General features: G+C 45.4%; 11 non-coding genes across 11 annotated transcripts; all 11 read left to right on the plus strand.

Annotated features, from left to right (window-relative positions):
- The first annotated feature begins 2,089 nt into the window (after positions 1-2,089).
- Positions 2,090-2,280, plus strand: LOC141181964 (U2 spliceosomal RNA). Its single transcript, XR_012257478.1, has one exon. It is a non-coding gene; the product is annotated as a U2 spliceosomal RNA (small nuclear RNA).
- Positions 2,281-3,401: 1,121 nt separating this feature from the next.
- LOC141181552 (U2 spliceosomal RNA) lies at positions 3,402-3,592 on the plus strand. Its single transcript, XR_012257118.1, has one exon. It is a non-coding gene; the product is annotated as a U2 spliceosomal RNA (small nuclear RNA).
- A 1,121-nt stretch (positions 3,593-4,713) lies between these two features.
- On the plus strand, positions 4,714-4,904 carry LOC141181469 (U2 spliceosomal RNA). The gene has a single exon (XR_012257043.1). It is a non-coding gene; the product is annotated as a U2 spliceosomal RNA (small nuclear RNA).
- A 1,122-nt stretch (positions 4,905-6,026) lies between these two features.
- Positions 6,027-6,217, plus strand: LOC141181976 (U2 spliceosomal RNA). Its single transcript, XR_012257486.1, has one exon. It is a non-coding gene; the product is annotated as a U2 spliceosomal RNA (small nuclear RNA).
- Positions 6,218-7,339: 1,122 nt separating this feature from the next.
- LOC141181988 (U2 spliceosomal RNA) lies at positions 7,340-7,530 on the plus strand. Its single transcript, XR_012257494.1, has one exon. It is a non-coding gene; the product is annotated as a U2 spliceosomal RNA (small nuclear RNA).
- Positions 7,531-8,650: 1,120 nt separating this feature from the next.
- Positions 8,651-8,841, plus strand: LOC141181598 (U2 spliceosomal RNA). Its single transcript, XR_012257159.1, has one exon. It is a non-coding gene; the product is annotated as a U2 spliceosomal RNA (small nuclear RNA).
- Positions 8,842-9,954: 1,113 nt separating this feature from the next.
- Positions 9,955-10,145, plus strand: LOC141181462 (U2 spliceosomal RNA). The gene has a single exon (XR_012257037.1). It is a non-coding gene; the product is annotated as a U2 spliceosomal RNA (small nuclear RNA).
- A 1,112-nt stretch (positions 10,146-11,257) lies between these two features.
- On the plus strand, positions 11,258-11,448 carry LOC141182000 (U2 spliceosomal RNA). The gene has a single exon (XR_012257505.1). It is a non-coding gene; the product is annotated as a U2 spliceosomal RNA (small nuclear RNA).
- A 1,118-nt stretch (positions 11,449-12,566) lies between these two features.
- On the plus strand, positions 12,567-12,757 carry LOC141182012 (U2 spliceosomal RNA). Its single transcript, XR_012257510.1, has one exon. It is a non-coding gene; the product is annotated as a U2 spliceosomal RNA (small nuclear RNA).
- Positions 12,758-13,875: 1,118 nt separating this feature from the next.
- LOC141182024 (U2 spliceosomal RNA) lies at positions 13,876-14,066 on the plus strand. Its single transcript, XR_012257519.1, has one exon. It is a non-coding gene; the product is annotated as a U2 spliceosomal RNA (small nuclear RNA).
- Positions 14,067-15,184: 1,118 nt separating this feature from the next.
- On the plus strand, positions 15,185-15,375 carry LOC141182036 (U2 spliceosomal RNA). Its single transcript, XR_012257529.1, has one exon. It is a non-coding gene; the product is annotated as a U2 spliceosomal RNA (small nuclear RNA).
- Positions 15,376-16,316: the final 941 nt, after the last annotated feature.

Consider the following 16,316-nt stretch of genomic DNA (forward strand, 5'->3'; position numbering starts at 1 on the left):
TTAGATTTTTTTGTCTTTGTTCTTCTTTTCCACTTCCAGTAGCAGAGATCTCAATAGTATTTGTCAGCTGTATGGCTTTTTCTGGCCTTTTGCTTCCCTTCCCACATTGTTCTAGTTTAAAGCTCTTCTGATGAGTGTAGCAAGGCGACTTCCAAATACATGTTTTCCAGTCTTCGTAAGGTGCACCCCATCTCTAGCAAGTAGTCCATCGTATAGGTAATTCATTCCGTGATCCAGAAATCCAAATCCTTGTTGACGGCACCATCGACGTAGCCAGTTGTTCACCTGTAGAATCTTATTCCACCTCATTGTTCCATGGCCATCCACTGGGAGGATGGATGAGAAGACCACCTGCGCTCCCAATTCTTTCACTTTCTTGCCTAAGTCTTCAAAGTCACTGCAGATGGTTTCCAGGTCCTTTCTTGCGGTGTCATTTGTCCCCACATGTATTAGCAGGAATGGGTAGTGATCTGTAGGTCTGAAGAGTCTTGATATCCTGTCAGACACATCTTTAATTTTTGCTCCTGGAAGACAGCACATTTCTCTTGAGGTTATGTCTGGTCTGCAGATAGCGGCCTCTGTTCCTCTTAACAGGGAATCCCCCATGACCACCACTCTCCGTTTTTTCTTCACAACATTCTTCTTTCTCCATCCAGGATGATTCTGAGTGCTTACAAGGTTATTCATTGCTGGCAAAGTCTTATCTTGCTGTATTTCTTCATGGTTCTCCTGTGTGAGAGCCTGGTACTGGTTCCTGAGCAGTATGGGTGCTGACTGCCTCTCGATTCTCCTGCTTCTGTGGGTCACATGCTTCCATTCCTCTGTTTCGTCAGGTGCAGTTCGAATTTCTTCTCTTTCTGAATCATGAAGAGATAATTCTGCTCTGTCTAAGAACTCTTCACCTTCCTTAATGATTTTCAAGGTAGTTAACCTCTCTTCTAGATTTCGCAACTTTTCCTCCAACAGGGACACAAGCTTGCATTTCTGGCATGTGAAGTCTGGCTTTTCCACTGGCAAGTCTGTGAACATGTAGCAGGATATGCAGCTCACCAAATGGCTCCTGGACTCTTCCATGTTCTTATTGTTAATGTTCTGAAAACAGTGAAAAAAGCTTAAAAAAAAGCTTCAAAATGCGCGCGCCGACAGGCGCGCGGTTTACCGATGTCCTCTTTTCAGCTCCAACAGCCAAAATCCAGTGTTCTTTGAGCTCGCGGAGACTCTTCACTTACCCCAAAATGCAGTGGGAATATGCAAATTATCTCCTCAGGACTCCTCCCCTGGTTTACCGATGTCCTCTTTTCAGCTCCAACAGCCAAAATCCAGTGTTCTTTGAGCTCGCGGAGACTCTTCACTTACCCCAAAATGCAGTGGGAATATGCAAATTATCTCCTCAGGACTCCTCCCCTGGTTTACCGATGTCCTCTTTTCAGCTCCAACAGCCAAAATCCAGTGTTCTTTGAGCTCGCGGAGACTCTTCACTTACCCCAAAATGCAGTGGGAATATGCAAATTATCTCCTCAGGACTCCTCCCCTGGTTTACCGATGTCCTCTTTTCAGCTCCAACAGCCAAAATCCAGTGTTCTTTGAGCTCGCGGAGACTCTTCACTTACCCCAAAATGCAGTGGGAATATGCAAATTATCTCCTCAGGACTCCTCCCCTGGTTTACCGATGTCCTCTTTTCAGCTCCAACAGCCAAAATCCAGTGTTCTTTGAGCTCGCGGAGACTCTTCACTTACCCCAAAATGCAGTGGGAATATGCAAATTATCTCCTCAGGACTCCTCCCCTGGTTTACCGATGTCCTCTTTTCAGCTCCAACAGCCAAAATCCAGTGTTCTTTGAGCTCGCGGAGACTCTTCACTTACCCCAAAATGCAGTGGGAATATGCAAATTATCTCCTCAGGACTCCTCCCCTGGTTTTGCAGATCTAAAACGCGTGGATTGCAGCAGCAGCAAGCCGAAAAGTGCAGGCATGTGAGGGATCTAGAGGTTGACAGCATGTCTTCTTAACGGGAGTCCAGGTGGCCATCTCCACAAATGGACTTTTCAGAATCCTTGGGTGGCACCGTAGTCGGAAACCAATTCTGGTTATCGCTTCTCGGCCTTTTGGCTAAGATCAAGTGTAGTATCTGTTCTTATCAGTTTAATATCTGATACGTCCCCTATCTGGGGACCATATATTAAATGGATTTTTAGAACAGGGAGATGGAAAAAGAGCTTGCTCTGTCCACTCCACGCATTGACCTGGTATTGCAGTATCTCCAGGACCGGTGCACCCCTTCTTTAATGCAGTTTCTAAAATCAGAAAGAATTGAATTCAATGCTTTTTGTTCATTTGGCTTGTTTGTCGGATTTTGGGATGGACTCTTTGGCTTTGCTTTTCTTCTCCTCATTGGATTTTTCATGTTAAAAGTTGCAGAAGCCAGATGACAAGCTCATTTTGGTTCAACTTCAGCAACTGTGCATTGCATTGCCATGTAATGTAATGCAATGCTATCTATCTAGCTCTCCCTCTATACTTCCTTTTGGATAAACAGACATATTAGGCAAGCATTTTGGAGCTTTCACCTAAATAACTACAGGTGGTGAGATAAGCTGCACAATATAATTGACCTTTCAGTATATTGTTGCACACACACCATCTATTTAGCAAATGCCCTTGTTATCAACAGCAGCCTTTTAAACTCACCTGAGCTAACAGGTATGTGAGCTGGTTACTCTGCTGCGCTTAAAATTTCTTTTTTGGTTTGCTACAATGCCTTTTCTGAAACGTTGTCTCCCTCTGCTGGAACACTGACTTCTTTCATTTAATGCCTGCAGACTATAAAAGAGAAACCAACCCAAAAAGTTTGGTTGATTAGTCTGTGGCATTCTTTTAAACTGTTGCTTATGGCGGTCTCTGTGAGCTTCTCAGTGACATTCAGCCATCCAGGTATCCCGCCTGCAGTAGACGGAATGTGGCAATGGAACGCTGGCTGCGCGTGTCATAATAGGCTCTGAGCCTTTATATACCTGCGCACAGCAGCAGCCACCTTCAGTCTGCTGCTGGACAGCCAGCAGCAGCAGCAGCAGCAGGAGAGGTAATTAATCAGCAACCCTCCTGCTAAGGGTAGACAGCTGCTCGTTCCACCCCCCCCCCCCCGCCTTAATTGGTTCTCCTCCCTTCCAACGGTGTTGAGGCGGGTGGGAACAGCCGGGGGTTGAGGGTACTGTGCTAAAAGAGGTGGAGTTATGCAGATCTAAAACGCGTGGATTGCAGCAGCAGCAAGCCGAAAAGTGCAGGCATGTGAGGGATCTAGAGGTTGACAGCATGTCTTCTTAACGGGAGTCCAGGTGGCCATCTCCACAAATGGACTTTTCAGAATCCTTGGGTGGCACCGTAGTCGGAAACCAATTCTGGTTACCGCTTCTCGGCCTTTTGGCTAAGATCAAGTGTAGTATCTGTTCTTATCAGTTTAATATCTGATACGTCCCCTATCTGGGGACCATATATTAAATGGATTTTTAGAACAGGGAGATGGAAAAAGAGCTTGCTCTGTCCACTCCACGCATTGACCTGGTATTGCAGTATTTCCAGGACCGGTGCACCCCTTCTTTAATGCAGTTTCTAAAATCAGAAAGAATTGAATTCAATGCTTTTTGTTCATTTGGCTTGTTTGTCGGATTTTGGGATGGACTCTTTGGCTTTGCTTTTCTTCTCCTCATTGGATTTTTCATGTTAAAAGTTGCAGAAGCCAGATGACAAGCTCATTTTGGTTCAACTTCAGCAACTGTGCATTGCATTGCCATGTAATGTAATGCAATGCTATCTATCTAGCTCTCCCTCTATACTTCCTTTTGGATAAACAGACATATTAGGCAAGCATTTTGGAGCTTTCACCTAAATAACTACAGGTGGTGAGATAAGCTGCACAATATAATTGACCTTTCAGTATATTGTTGCACACACACCATCTATTTAGCAAATGCCCTTGTTATCAACAGCAGCCTTTTAAACTCACCTGAGCTAACAGGTATGTGAGCTGGTTACTCTGCTGCGCTTAAAATTTCTTTTTTGGTTTGCTACAATGCCTTTTCTGAAACGTTGTCTCCCTCTGCTGGAACACTGACTTCTTTCATTTAAAGCCTGCAGACTATAAAAGAGAAACCAACCCAAAAAGTTTGGTTGATTAGTCTGTGGCATTCTTTTAAACTGTTGCTTATGGCGGTCTCTGTGAGCTTCTCAGTGACATTCAGCCATCCAGGTATCCCGCCTGCAGTAGACGGAATGTGGCAATGGAACGCTGGCTGCGCGTGTCATAATAGGCTCTGAGCCTTTATATACCTGCGCACAGCAGCAGCCACCTTCAGTCTGCTGCTGGACAGCCAGCAGCAGCAGCAGCAGCAGGAGAGGTAATTAATCAGCAACCCTCCTGCTAAGAGTAGACAGCTGCTCGTTCCACCCCCCCCCCCCCGCCTTAATTGGTTCTCCTCCCTTCCAACGGTGTTGAGGCGGGTGGGAACAGCCGGGGGTTGAGGGTACTGTGCTAAAAGAGGTGGAGTTATGCAGATCTAAAACGCGTGGATTGCAGCAGCAGCAAGCCGAAAAGTGCAGGCATGTGAGGGATCTAGAGGTTGACAGCATGTCTTCTTAACGGGAGTCCAGGTGGCCATCTCCACAAATGGACTTTTCAGAATCCTTGGGTGGCACCGTAGTCGGAAACCAATTCTGGTTATTGCTTCTCGGCCTTTTGGCTAAGATCAAGTGTAGTATCTGTTCTTATCAGTTTAATATCTGATACGTCCCCTATCTGGGGACCATATATTAAATGGATTTTTAGAACAGGGAGATGGAAAAAGAGCTTGCTCTGTCCACTCCACGCATTGACCTGGTATTGCAGTATCTCCAGGACCGGTGCACCCCTTCTTTAATGCATTTTCTAAAATCAGAAAGAATTGAATTCAATGCTTTTTGTTCATTTGGCTTGTTTGTCGGATTTTGGGATGGACTCTTTGGCTTTGCTTTTCTTCTCCTCATTGGATTTTTCATGTTAAAAGTTGCAGAAGCCAGATGACAAGCTCATTTTGGTTCAACTTCAGCAACTGTGCATTGCATTGCCATGTAATGTAATGCAATGCTATCTATCTAGCTCTCCCTCTATACTTCCTTTTGGATAAACAGACATATTAGGCAAGCATTTTGGAGCTTTCACATAAATAACTACAGGTGGTGAGATAAGCTGCACAATATAATTGACCTTTCAGTATATTGTTGCACACACACCATCTATTTAGCAAATGCCCTTGTTATCAACAGCAGCCTTTTAAACTCACCTGAGCTAACAGGTATGTGAGCTGGTTACTCTGCTGCGCTTAAAATTTCTTTTTTGGTTTGCTACAATGCCTTTTCTGAAACGTTGTCTCCCTCTGCTGGAACACTGACTTCTTTCATTTAATGCCTGCAGACTATAAAAGAGAAACCAACCCAAAAAGTTTGGTTGATTAGTCTGTGGCATTCTTTTAAACTGTTGCTTATGGCGGTCTCTGTGAGCTTCTCAGTGACATTCAGCCATCCAGGTATCCCGTCTGCAGTAGACGGAATGTGGCAATGGAACGCTGGCTGCGCGTGTCATAATAGGCTCTGAGCCTTTATATACCTGCGCACAGCAGCAGCCACCTTCAGTCTGCTGCTGGACAGCCAGCAGCAGCAGCAGCAGCAGGAGAGGTAATTAATCAGCAACCCTCCTGCTAAGGGTAGACAGCTGCTCGTTCCACCCCCCCCCCCACCGCCTTAATTGGTTCTCCTCCCTTCCAACGGTGTTGAGGCGGGTGGGAACAGCCGGGGGTTGAGGGTACTGTGCTAAAAGAGGTGGAGTTATGCAGATCTAAAACGCGTGGATTGCAGCAGCAGCAAGCCGAAAAGTGCAGGCATGTGAGGGATCTAGAGGTTGACAGCATGTCTTCTTAACGGGAGTCCAGGTGGCCATCTCCACAAATGGACTTTTCAGAATCCTTGGGTGGCACCGTAGTCGGAAACCAATTCTGGTTATCGCTTCTCGGCCTTTTGGCTAAGATCAAGTGTAGTATCTGTTCTTATCAGTTTAATATCTGATACGTCCCCTATCTGGGGACCATATATTAAATGGATTTTTAGAACAGGGAGATGGAAAAAGAGCTTGCTCTGTCCACTCCACGCATTGACCTGGTATTGCAGTATCTCCAGGACCGGTGCACCCCTTCTTTAATGCAGTTTCTAAAATCAGAAAGAATTGAATTCAATGCTTTTTGTTCATTTGGCTTGTTTGTCGGATTTTGGGATGGACTCTTTGGCTTTGCTTTTCTTCTCCTCATTGGATTTTTCATGTTAAAAGTTGCAGAAGCCAGATGACAAGCTCATTTTGGTTCAACTTCAGCAACTGTGCATTGCATTGCCATGTAATGTAATGCAATGCTATCTATCTAGCTCTCCCTCTATACTTCCTTTTGGATAAACAGACATATTAGGCAAGCATTTTGGAGCTTTCACCTAAATAACTACAGGTGGTGAGATAAGCTGCACAATATAATTGACCTTTCAGTATATTGTTGCACACACACCATCTATTTAGCAAATGCCCTTGTTATCAACAGCAGCCTTTTAAACTCACCTGAGCTAACAGGTATGTGAGCTGGTTACTCTGCTGCGCTTAAAATTTCTTTTTTGGTTTGCTACAATGCCTTTTCTGAAACGTTGTCTCCCTCTGCTGGAACACTGACTTCTTTCATTTAATGCCTGCAGACTATAAAAGAGAAACCAACCCAAAAAGTTTGGTTGATTAGTCTGTGGCATTCTTTTAAACTGTTGCTTATGGCGGTCTCTGTGAGCTTCTCAGTGACATTCAGCCATCCAGGTATCCCGCCTGCAGTAGACGGAATGTGGCAATGGAACGCTGGCTGCGCGTGTCATAATAGGCTCTGAGCCTTTATATACCTGCGCACAGCAGCAGCCACCTTCAGTCTGCTGCTGGACAGCCAGCAGCAGCAGCAGCAGCAGCAGGAGAGGTAATTAATCAGCAACCCTCCTGCTAAGGGTAGACAGCTGCTCGTTCCACCCCCCCCCCCCGCCTTAATTGGTTCTCCTCCCTTCCAACGGTGTTGAGGCGGGTGGGAACAGCCGGGGGTTGAGGGTACTGTGCTAAAAGAGGTGGAGTTATGCAGATCTAAACGCGTGGATTGCAGCAGCAGCAAGCCGAAAAGTGCAGGCATGTGAGGGATCTAGAGGTTGACAGCATGTCTTCTTAACGGGAGTCCAGGTGGCCATCTCCACAAATGGACTTTTCAGAATCCTTGGGTGGCACCGTAGTCGGAAACCAATTCTGGTTATCGCTTCTCGGCCTTTTGGCTAAGATCAAGTGTAGTATCTGTTCTTATCAGTTTAATATCTGATACGTCCCCTATCTGGGGACCATATATTAAATGGATTTTTAGAACAGGGAGATGGAAAAAGAGCTTGCTCTGTCCACTCCACGCATTGACCTGGTATTGCAGTATCTCCAGGACCGGTGCACCCCTTCTTTAATGCAGTTTCTAAAATCAGAAAGAATTGAATTCAATGCTTTTTGTTCATTTGGCTTGTTTGTCGGATTTTGGGATGGACTCTTTGGCTTTGCTTTTCTTCTCCTCATTGGATTTTTCATGTTAAAAGTTGCAGAAGCCAGATGACAAGCTCATTTTGGTTCAACTTCAGCAACTGTGCATTGCATTGCCATGTAATGTAATGCAATGCTATCTATCTAGCTCTCCCTCTATACTTCCTTTTGGATAAACAGACATATTAGGCAAGCATTTTGGAGCTTTCACCTAAATAACTACAGGTGGTGAGATAAGCTGCACAATATAATTGACCTTTCAGTATATTGTTGCACACACACCATCTATTTAGCAAATGCCCTTGTTATCAACAGCAGCCTTTTAAACTCACCTGAGCTAACAGGTATGTGAGCTGGTTTCTCTGCTGCGCTTAAAATTTCTTTTTTGGTTTGCTACAATGCCTTTTCTGAAACGTTGTCTCCCTCTGCTGGAACACTGACTTCTTTCATTTAATGCCTGCAGACTATAAAAGAGAAACCAACCCAAAAAGTTTGGTTGATTAGTCTGTGGCATTCTTTTAAACTGTTGCTTATGGCGGTCTCTGTGAGCTTCTCAGTGACATTCAGCCATCCAGGTATCCCGCCTGCAGTAGACGGAATGTGGCAATGGAACGCTGGCTGCGCGTGTCATAATAGGCTCTGAGCCTTTATATACCTGCGCACAGCAGCAGCCACCTTCAGTCTGCTGCTGGACAGCCAGCAGCAGCAGCAGCAGCAGGAGAGGTAATTAATCAGCAACCCTCCTGCTAAGGGTAGACAGCTGCTCGTTCCACCCCCCCCCCCCGCCTTAATTGGTTCTCCTCCCTTCCAACGGTGTTGAGGCGGGTGGGAACAGCCGGGGGTTGAGGGTACTGTGCTAAAAGAGGTGGAGTTATGCAGATCTAAAACGCGTGGATTGCAGCAGCAGCAAGCCGAAAAGTGCAGGCATGTGAGGGATCTAGAGGTTGACAGCATGTCTTCTTAACGGGAGTCCAGGTGGCCATCTCCACAAATGGACTTTTCAGAATCCTTGGGTGGCACCGTAGTCGGAAACCAATTCTGGTTATCGCTTCTCGGCCTCTTGGCTAAGATCAAGTGTAGTATCTGTTCTTATCAGTTTAATATCTGATACGTCCCCTATCTGGGGACCATATATTAAATGGATTTTTAGAACAGGGAGATGGAAAAAGAGCTTGCTCTGTCCACTCCACGCATTGACCTGGTATTGCAGTATCTCCAGGACCGGTGCACCCCTTCTTTAATGCAGTTTCTAAAATCAGAAAGAATTGAATTCAATGCTTTTTGTTCATTTGGCTTGTTTGTCGGATTTTGGGATGGACTCTTTGGCTTTGCTTTTCTTCTCCTCATTGGATTTTTCATGTTAAAAGTTGCAGAAGCCAGATGACAAGCTCATTTTGGTTCAACTTCAGCAACTGTGCATTGCATTGCCATGTAATGTAATGCAATGCTATCTATCTAGCTCTCCCTCTATACTTCCTTTTGGATAAACAGACATATTAGGCAAGCATTTTGGAGCTTTCACCTATATAACTACAGGTGGTGAGATAAGCTGCACAATATAATTGACCTTTCAGTATATTGTTGCACACACACCATCTATTTAGCAAATGCCCTTGTTATCAACAGCAGCCTTTTAAACTCACCTGAGCTAACAGGTATGTGAGCTGGTTACTCTGCTGCGCTTAAAATTTCTTTTTTGGTTTACTACAATGCCTTTTCTGAAACGTTGTCTCCCTCTGCTGGAACACTGACTTCTTTCATTTAATGCCTGCAGACTATAAAAGAGAAACCAACCCAAAAAGTTTGGTTGATTAGTCTGTGGCATTCTTTTAAACTGTTGCTTATGGCGGTCTCTGTGAGCTTCTCAGTGACATTCAGCCATCCAGGTATCCCGCCTGCAGTAGACGGAATGTGGCAATGGAACGCTGGCTGCGCGTGTCATAATAGGCTCTGAGCCTTTATATACCTGCGCAAAGCAGCAGCCACCTTCAGTCTGCTGCTGGACAGCCAGCAGCAGCAGCAGGAGAGGTAATTAATCAGCAACCCTCCTGCTAAGGGTAGACAGCTGCTCGTTCCACCCCCCCCCCCGCCTTAATTGGTTCTCCTCCCTTCCAACGGTGTTGAGGCGGGTGGGAACAGCCGGGGGTTGAGGGTACTGTGCTAAAAGAGGTGGAGTTATGCAGATCTAAAACGCGTGGATTGCAGCAGCAGCAAGCCGAAAAGTGCAGGCATGTGAGGGATCTAGAGGTTGACAGCATGTCTTCTTAACGGGAGTCCAGGTGGCCATCTCCACAAATGGACTTTTCAGAATCCTTGGGTGGCACCGTAGTCGGAAACCAATTCTGGTTATCGCTTCTCGGCCTTTTGGCTAAGATCAAGTGTAGTATCTGTTCTTATCAGTTTAATATCTGATACGTCCCCTATCTGGGGACCATATATTAAATGGATTTTTAGAACAGGGAGATGGAAAAAGAGCTTGCTCTGTCCACTCCATGCATTGACCTGGTATTGCAGTATCTCCAGGACCGGTGCACCCCTTCTTTAATGCAGTTTCTAAAATCAGAAAGAATTGAATTCAATGCTTTTTGTTCATTTGGCTTGTTTGTCGGATTTTGGGATGGACTCTTTGGCTTTGCTTTTCTTCTCCTCATTGGATTTTTCATGTTAAAAGTTGCAGAAGCCAGATGACAAGCTCATTTTGGTTCAACTTCAGCAACTGTGCATTGCATTGCCATGTAATGTAATGCAATGCTATCTATCTAGCTCTCCCTCTATACTTCCTTTTGGATAAACAGACATATTAGGCAAGCATTTTGGAGCTTTCACCTAAATAACTACAGGTGGTGAGATAAGCTGCACAATATAATTGACCTTTCAGTATATTGTTGCACACACACCATCTATTTAGCAAATGCCCTTGTTATCAACAGCAGCCTTTTAAACTCACCTGAGCTAACAGGTATGTGAGCTGGTTACTCTGCTGCGCTTAAAATTTCTTTTTTGGTTTGCTACAATGCCTTTTCTGAAACGTTGTCTCCCTCTGCTGGAACACTGACTTCTTTCATTTAATGCCTGCAGACTATAAAAGAGAAACCAACCCAAAAAGTTTGGTTGATTAGTCTGTGGCATTCTTTTAAACTGTTGCTTATGGCGGTCTCTGTGAGCTTCTCAGTGACATTCAGCCATCCAGGTATCCCGCCTGCAGTAGACGGAATGTGGCAATGGAACGCTGGCTGCGCGTGTCATAATAGGCTCTGAGCCTTTATATACCTGCGCACAGCAGCAGCCACCTTCAGTCTGCTGCTGGACAGCCAGCAGCAGCAGCAGGAGAGGTAATTAATCAGCAACCCTCCTGCTAAGGGTAGACAGCTGCTCGTTCCACCCCCCCCCCGCCTTAATTGGTTCTCCTCCCTTCCAACGGTGTTGAGGTGGGTGGGAACAGCCGGGGGTTGAGGGTACTGTGCTAAAAGAGGTGGAGTTATGCAGATCTAAAACGCGTGGATTGCAGCAGCAGCAAGCCGAAAAGTGCAGGTATGTGAGGGATCTAGAGGTTGACAGCATGTCTTCTTAACGGGAGTCCAGGTGGCCATCTCCACAAATGGACTTTTCAGAATCCTTGGGTGGCACCGTAGTCGGAAACCAATTCTGGTTATCGCTTCTCGGCCTTTTGGCTAAGATCAAGTGTAGTATCTGTTCTTATCAGTTTAATATCTGATACGTCCCCTATCTGGGGACCATATATTAAATGGATTTTTAGAACAGGGAGATGGAAAAAGAGCTTGCTCTGTCCACTCCACGCATTGACCTGGTATTGCAGTATCTCCAGGACCGGTGCACCCCTTCTTTAATGCAGTTTCTAAAATCAGAAAGAATTGAATTCAATGCTTTTTGTTCATTTGGCTTGTTTGTCGGATTTTGGGATGGACTCTTTGGCTTTGCTTTTCTTCTCCTCATTGGATTTTTCATGTTAAAAGTTGCAGAAGCCAGATGACAAGCTCATTTTGGTTCAACTTCAGCAACTGTGCATTGCATTGCCATGTAATGTAATGCAATGCTATCTATCTAGCTCTCCCTCTATACTTCCTTTTGGATAAACAGACATATTAGGCAAGCATTTTGGAGCTTTCACCTAAATAACTACAGGTGGTGAGATAAGCTGCACAATATAATTGACCTTTCAGTATATTGTTGCACACACACCATCTATTTAGCAAATGCCCTTGTTATCAACAGCAGCCTTTTAAACTCACCTGAGCTAACAGGTATGTGAGCTGGTTACTCTGCTGCGCTTAAAATTTCTTTTTTGGTTTGCTACAATGCCTTTTCTGAAACGTTGTCTCCCTCTGCTGGAACACTGACTTCTTTCATTTAATGCCTGCAGACTATAAAAGAGAAACCAACCCAAAAAGTTTGGTTGATTAGTCTGTGGCATTCTTTTAAACTGTTGCTTATGGCGGTCTCTGTGAGCTTCTCAGTGACATTCAGCCATCCAGGTATCCCGCCTGCAGTAGACGGAATGTGGCAATGGAACGCTGGCTGCGCGTGTCATAATAGGCTCTGAGCCTTTATATACCTGCGCACAGCAGCAGCCACCTTCAGTCTGCTGCTGGACAGCCAGCAGCAGCAGCAGCAGCAGGAGAGGTAATTAATCAGCAACCCTCCTGCTAAGGGTAGACAGCTGCTCGTTCCACCCCCCCCCCGCCTTAATTGGTTCTCCTCCCTTCCAACGGTGTTGAGGCGGGTGTTAACAGCCGGGGGTTGAGGGTACTGTGCTAAAAGAGGTGGAGTTATGCAGATCTAAAACGCGTGGATTGCAGCAGCAGCAAGCCGAAAAGTGCAGGCATGTGAGGGATCTAGAGGTTGACAGCATGTCTTCTTAACGGGAGTCCAGGTGGCCATCTCCACAAATGGACTTTTCAGAATCCTTGGGTGGCACCGTAGTCGGAAACCAATTCTGGTTATCGCTTCTCGGCCTTTTGGCTAAGATCAAGTGTAGTATCTGTTCTTATCAGTTTAATATCTGATACGTCCCCTATCTGGGGACCATATATTAAATGGATTTTTAGAACAGGGAGATGGAAAAAGAGCTTGCTCTGTCCACTCCACGCATTGACCTGGTATTGCAGTATCTCCAGGACCGGTGCACCCCTTCTTTAATGCGGTTTCTAAAATCAGAAAGAATTGAATTCAATGCTTTTTGTTCATTTGGCTTGTTTGTCGGATTTTGGGATGGACTCTTTGGCTTTGCTTTTCTTCTCCTCATTGGATTTTTCATGTTAAAAGTTGCAGAAGCCAGATGACAAGCTCATTTTGGTTCAACTTCAGCAACTGTGCATTGCATTGCCATGTAATGTAATGCAATGCTATCTATCTAGCTCTCCCTCTATACTTCCTTTTGGATAAACAGACATATTAGGCAAGCATTTTGGAGCTTTCACCTAAATAACTACAGGTGGTGAGATAAGCTGCACAATATAATTGACCTTTCAGTATATTGTTGCACACACACCATCTATTTAGCAAATGCCCTTGTTATCAACAGCAGCCTTTTAAACTCACCTGAGCTAACAGGTATGTGAGCTGGTTACTCTGCTGCGCTTAAAATTTCTTTTTTGGTTTGCTACAATGCCTTTTCTGAAACGTTGTCTCCCTCTGCTGGAACACTGACTTCTTTCATTTAATGCCTGCAGACTATAAAAGAGAAACCAACCCAAAAAGTTTGGTTGATTAGTCTGTGGCATTCTTTTAAACTGTTGCTTATGGCGGTCTCTGTGAGCTTCTCAGTGACATTCAGCCATCCAGGTATCCCGCCTGCAGTAGACGGAATGTGGCAATGGAACGCTGGCTGCGCGTGTCATAATAGGCTCTGAGCCTTTATATACCTGCGCACAGCAGCAGCCACCTTCAGTCTGCTGCTGGACAGCCAGCAGCAGCAGCAGCAGCAGGAGAGGTAATTAATCAGCAACCCTCCTGCTAAGGGTAGACAGCTGCTCGTTCCACCCCCCCCCCGCCTTAATTGGTTCTCCTCCCTTCCAACGGTGTTGAGGCGGGTGTTAACAGCCGGGGGTTGAGGGTACTGTGCTAAAAGAGGTGGAGTTATGCAGATCTAAAACGCGTGGATTGCAGCAGCAGCAAGCCGAAAAGTGCAGGCATGTGAGGGATCTAGAGGTTGACAGCATGTCTTCTTAACGGGAGTCCAGGTGGCCATCTCCACAAATGGACTTTTCAGAATCCTTGGGTGGCACCGTAGTCGGAAACCAATTCTGGTTATCGCTTCTCGGCCTTTTGGCTAAGATCAAGTGTAGTATCTGTTCTTATCAGTTTAATATCTGATACGTCCCCTATCTGGGGACCATATATTAAATGGATTTTTAGAACAGGGAGATGGAAAAAGAGCTTGCTCTGTCCACTCCACGCATTGACCTGGTATTGCAGTATCTCCAGGACCGGTGCACCCCTTCTTTAATGCAGTTTCTAAAATCAGAAAGAATTGAATTCAATGCTTTTTGTTCATTTGGCTTGTTTGTCGGATTTTGGGATGGACTCTTTGGCTTTGCTTTTCTTCTCCTCATTGGATTTTTCATGTTAAAAGTTGCAGAAGCCAGATGACAAGCTCATTTTGGTTCAACTTCAGCAACTGTGCATTGCATTGCCATGTAATGTAATGCAATGCTATCTATCTAGCTCTCCCTCTATACTTCCTTTTGGATAAACAGACATATTAGGCAAGCATTTTGGAGCTTTCACCTAAATAACTACAGGTGGTGAGATAAGCTGCACAATATAATTGACCTTTCAGTATATTGTTGCACACACACCATCTATTTAGCAAATGCCCTTGTTATCAACAGCAGCCTTTTAAACTCACCTGAGCTAAAAGGTATGTGAGCTGGTTACTCTGCTGCGCTTAAAATTTCTTTTTTGGTTTGCTACAATGCCTTTTCTGAAACGTTGTCTCCCTCTGCTGGAACACTGACTTCTTTCATTTAATGCCTGCAGACTATAAAAGAGAAACCAACCCAAAAAGTTTGGTTGATTAGTCTGTGGCATTGTTTTAAACTGTTGCTTATGGCGGTCTCTGTGAGCTTCTCAGTGACATTCAGCCATCCAGGTATCCCGCCTGCAGTAGACGGAATGTGGCAATGGAACGCTGGCTGCGCGTGTCATAATAGGCTCTGAGCCTTTATATACCTGCGCACAGCAGCAGCCACCTTCAGTCTGCTGCTGGACAGCCAGCAGCAGCAGCAGCAGCAGGAGAGGTAATTAATCAGCAACCCTCCTGCTAAGGGTAGACAGCTGCTCGTTCCACCCCCCCCCCGCCTTAATTGGTTCTCCTCCCTTCCAACGGTGTTGAGGCGGGTGGGAACAGCCGGGGGTTGAGGGTACTGTGCTAAAAGAGGTGGAGTTATGCAGATCTAAAACGCGTGGATTGCAGCAGCAGCAAGCCGAAAAGTGCAGGCATGTGAGGGATCTAGAGGTTGACAGCATGTCTTCTTAACGGGAGTCCAGGTGGCCATCTCCACAAATGGACTTTTCAGAATCCTTGGGTGGCACCGTAGTCGGAAACCAATTCTGGTTATCGCTTCTCGGCCTTTTGGCTAAGATCAAGTGTAGTATCTGTTCTTATCAGTTTAATATCTGATACGTCCCCTATCTGGGGACCATATATTAAATGGATTTTTAGAACAGGGAGATGGAAAAAGAGCTTGCTCTGTCCACTCCACGCATTGACCTGGTATTGCAGTATCTCCAGGACCGGTGCACCCCTTCTTTAATGCAGTTTCTAAAATCAGAAAGAATTGAATTCAATGCTTTTTGTTCATTTGGCTTGTTTGTCGGATTTTGGGATGGACTCTTTGGCTTTGCTTTTCTTCTCCTCATTGGATTTTTCATGTTAAAAGTTGCAGAAGCCAGATGACAAGCTCATTTTGGTTCAACTTCAGCAACTGTGCATTGCATTGCCATGTAATGTAATGCAATGCTATCTATCTAGCTCTCCCTCTATACTTCCTTTTGGATAAACAGACATATTAGGCAAGCATTTTGGAGCTTTCACCTAAATAACTACAGGTGGTGAGATAAGCTGCACAATATAATTGACCTTTCAGTATATTGTTGCACACACACCATCTGTTCAGCAAATGCCCTTGTTATCAACAGGAGCCTTTTAAACTCACCTGAGCTAACAGGTATGTGAGCTGGTTACTCTGCTGCGCTTAAAATTTCTTTTTTGGTTTGCTACAATGCCTTTTCTGAAACGTTGTCTCCCTCTGCTGGAACACTGACTTCTTTCATTTAATGCCTGCAGACTATAAAAGAGAAACCAACCCAAAAAGTTTGGTTGATTAGTCTGTGGCATTCTTTTAAACTGTTGCTTATGGCGGTCTCTGTGAGCTTCTCAGTGACATTCAGCCATCCAGGTATCCCGCCTGCAGTAGACGGAATGTGGCAATGGAACGCTGGCTGCGCGTGTCATAATAGGCTCTGAGCCTTTATATACCTGCGCACAGCAGCAGCCACCTTCAGTCTGCTGCTGGACAGCCAGCAGCAGCAGCAGCAGCAGCAGGAGAGGTAATTAATCAGCAACCCTCCTGCTAAGGGTAGACAGCTGCTCGTTCCACCCCCCCCCCGCCTTAATTGGTTCTCCTCCCTTCCAACGGTGTTGAGGCGGGTGGGAACAGCCGGGGGTTGAGGGTACTGTGCTAAAAGA

This window comes from Phyllobates terribilis, unplaced genomic scaffold (genome assembly GCF_046119375.1).
Source record: "Phyllobates terribilis strain yellow unplaced genomic scaffold, ASM4611937v1 Scaffold_34__1_contigs__length_13252353, whole genome shotgun sequence".
In the NCBI taxonomy this organism is placed as follows: Eukaryota; Metazoa; Chordata; class Amphibia; order Anura; family Dendrobatidae; genus Phyllobates; species Phyllobates terribilis.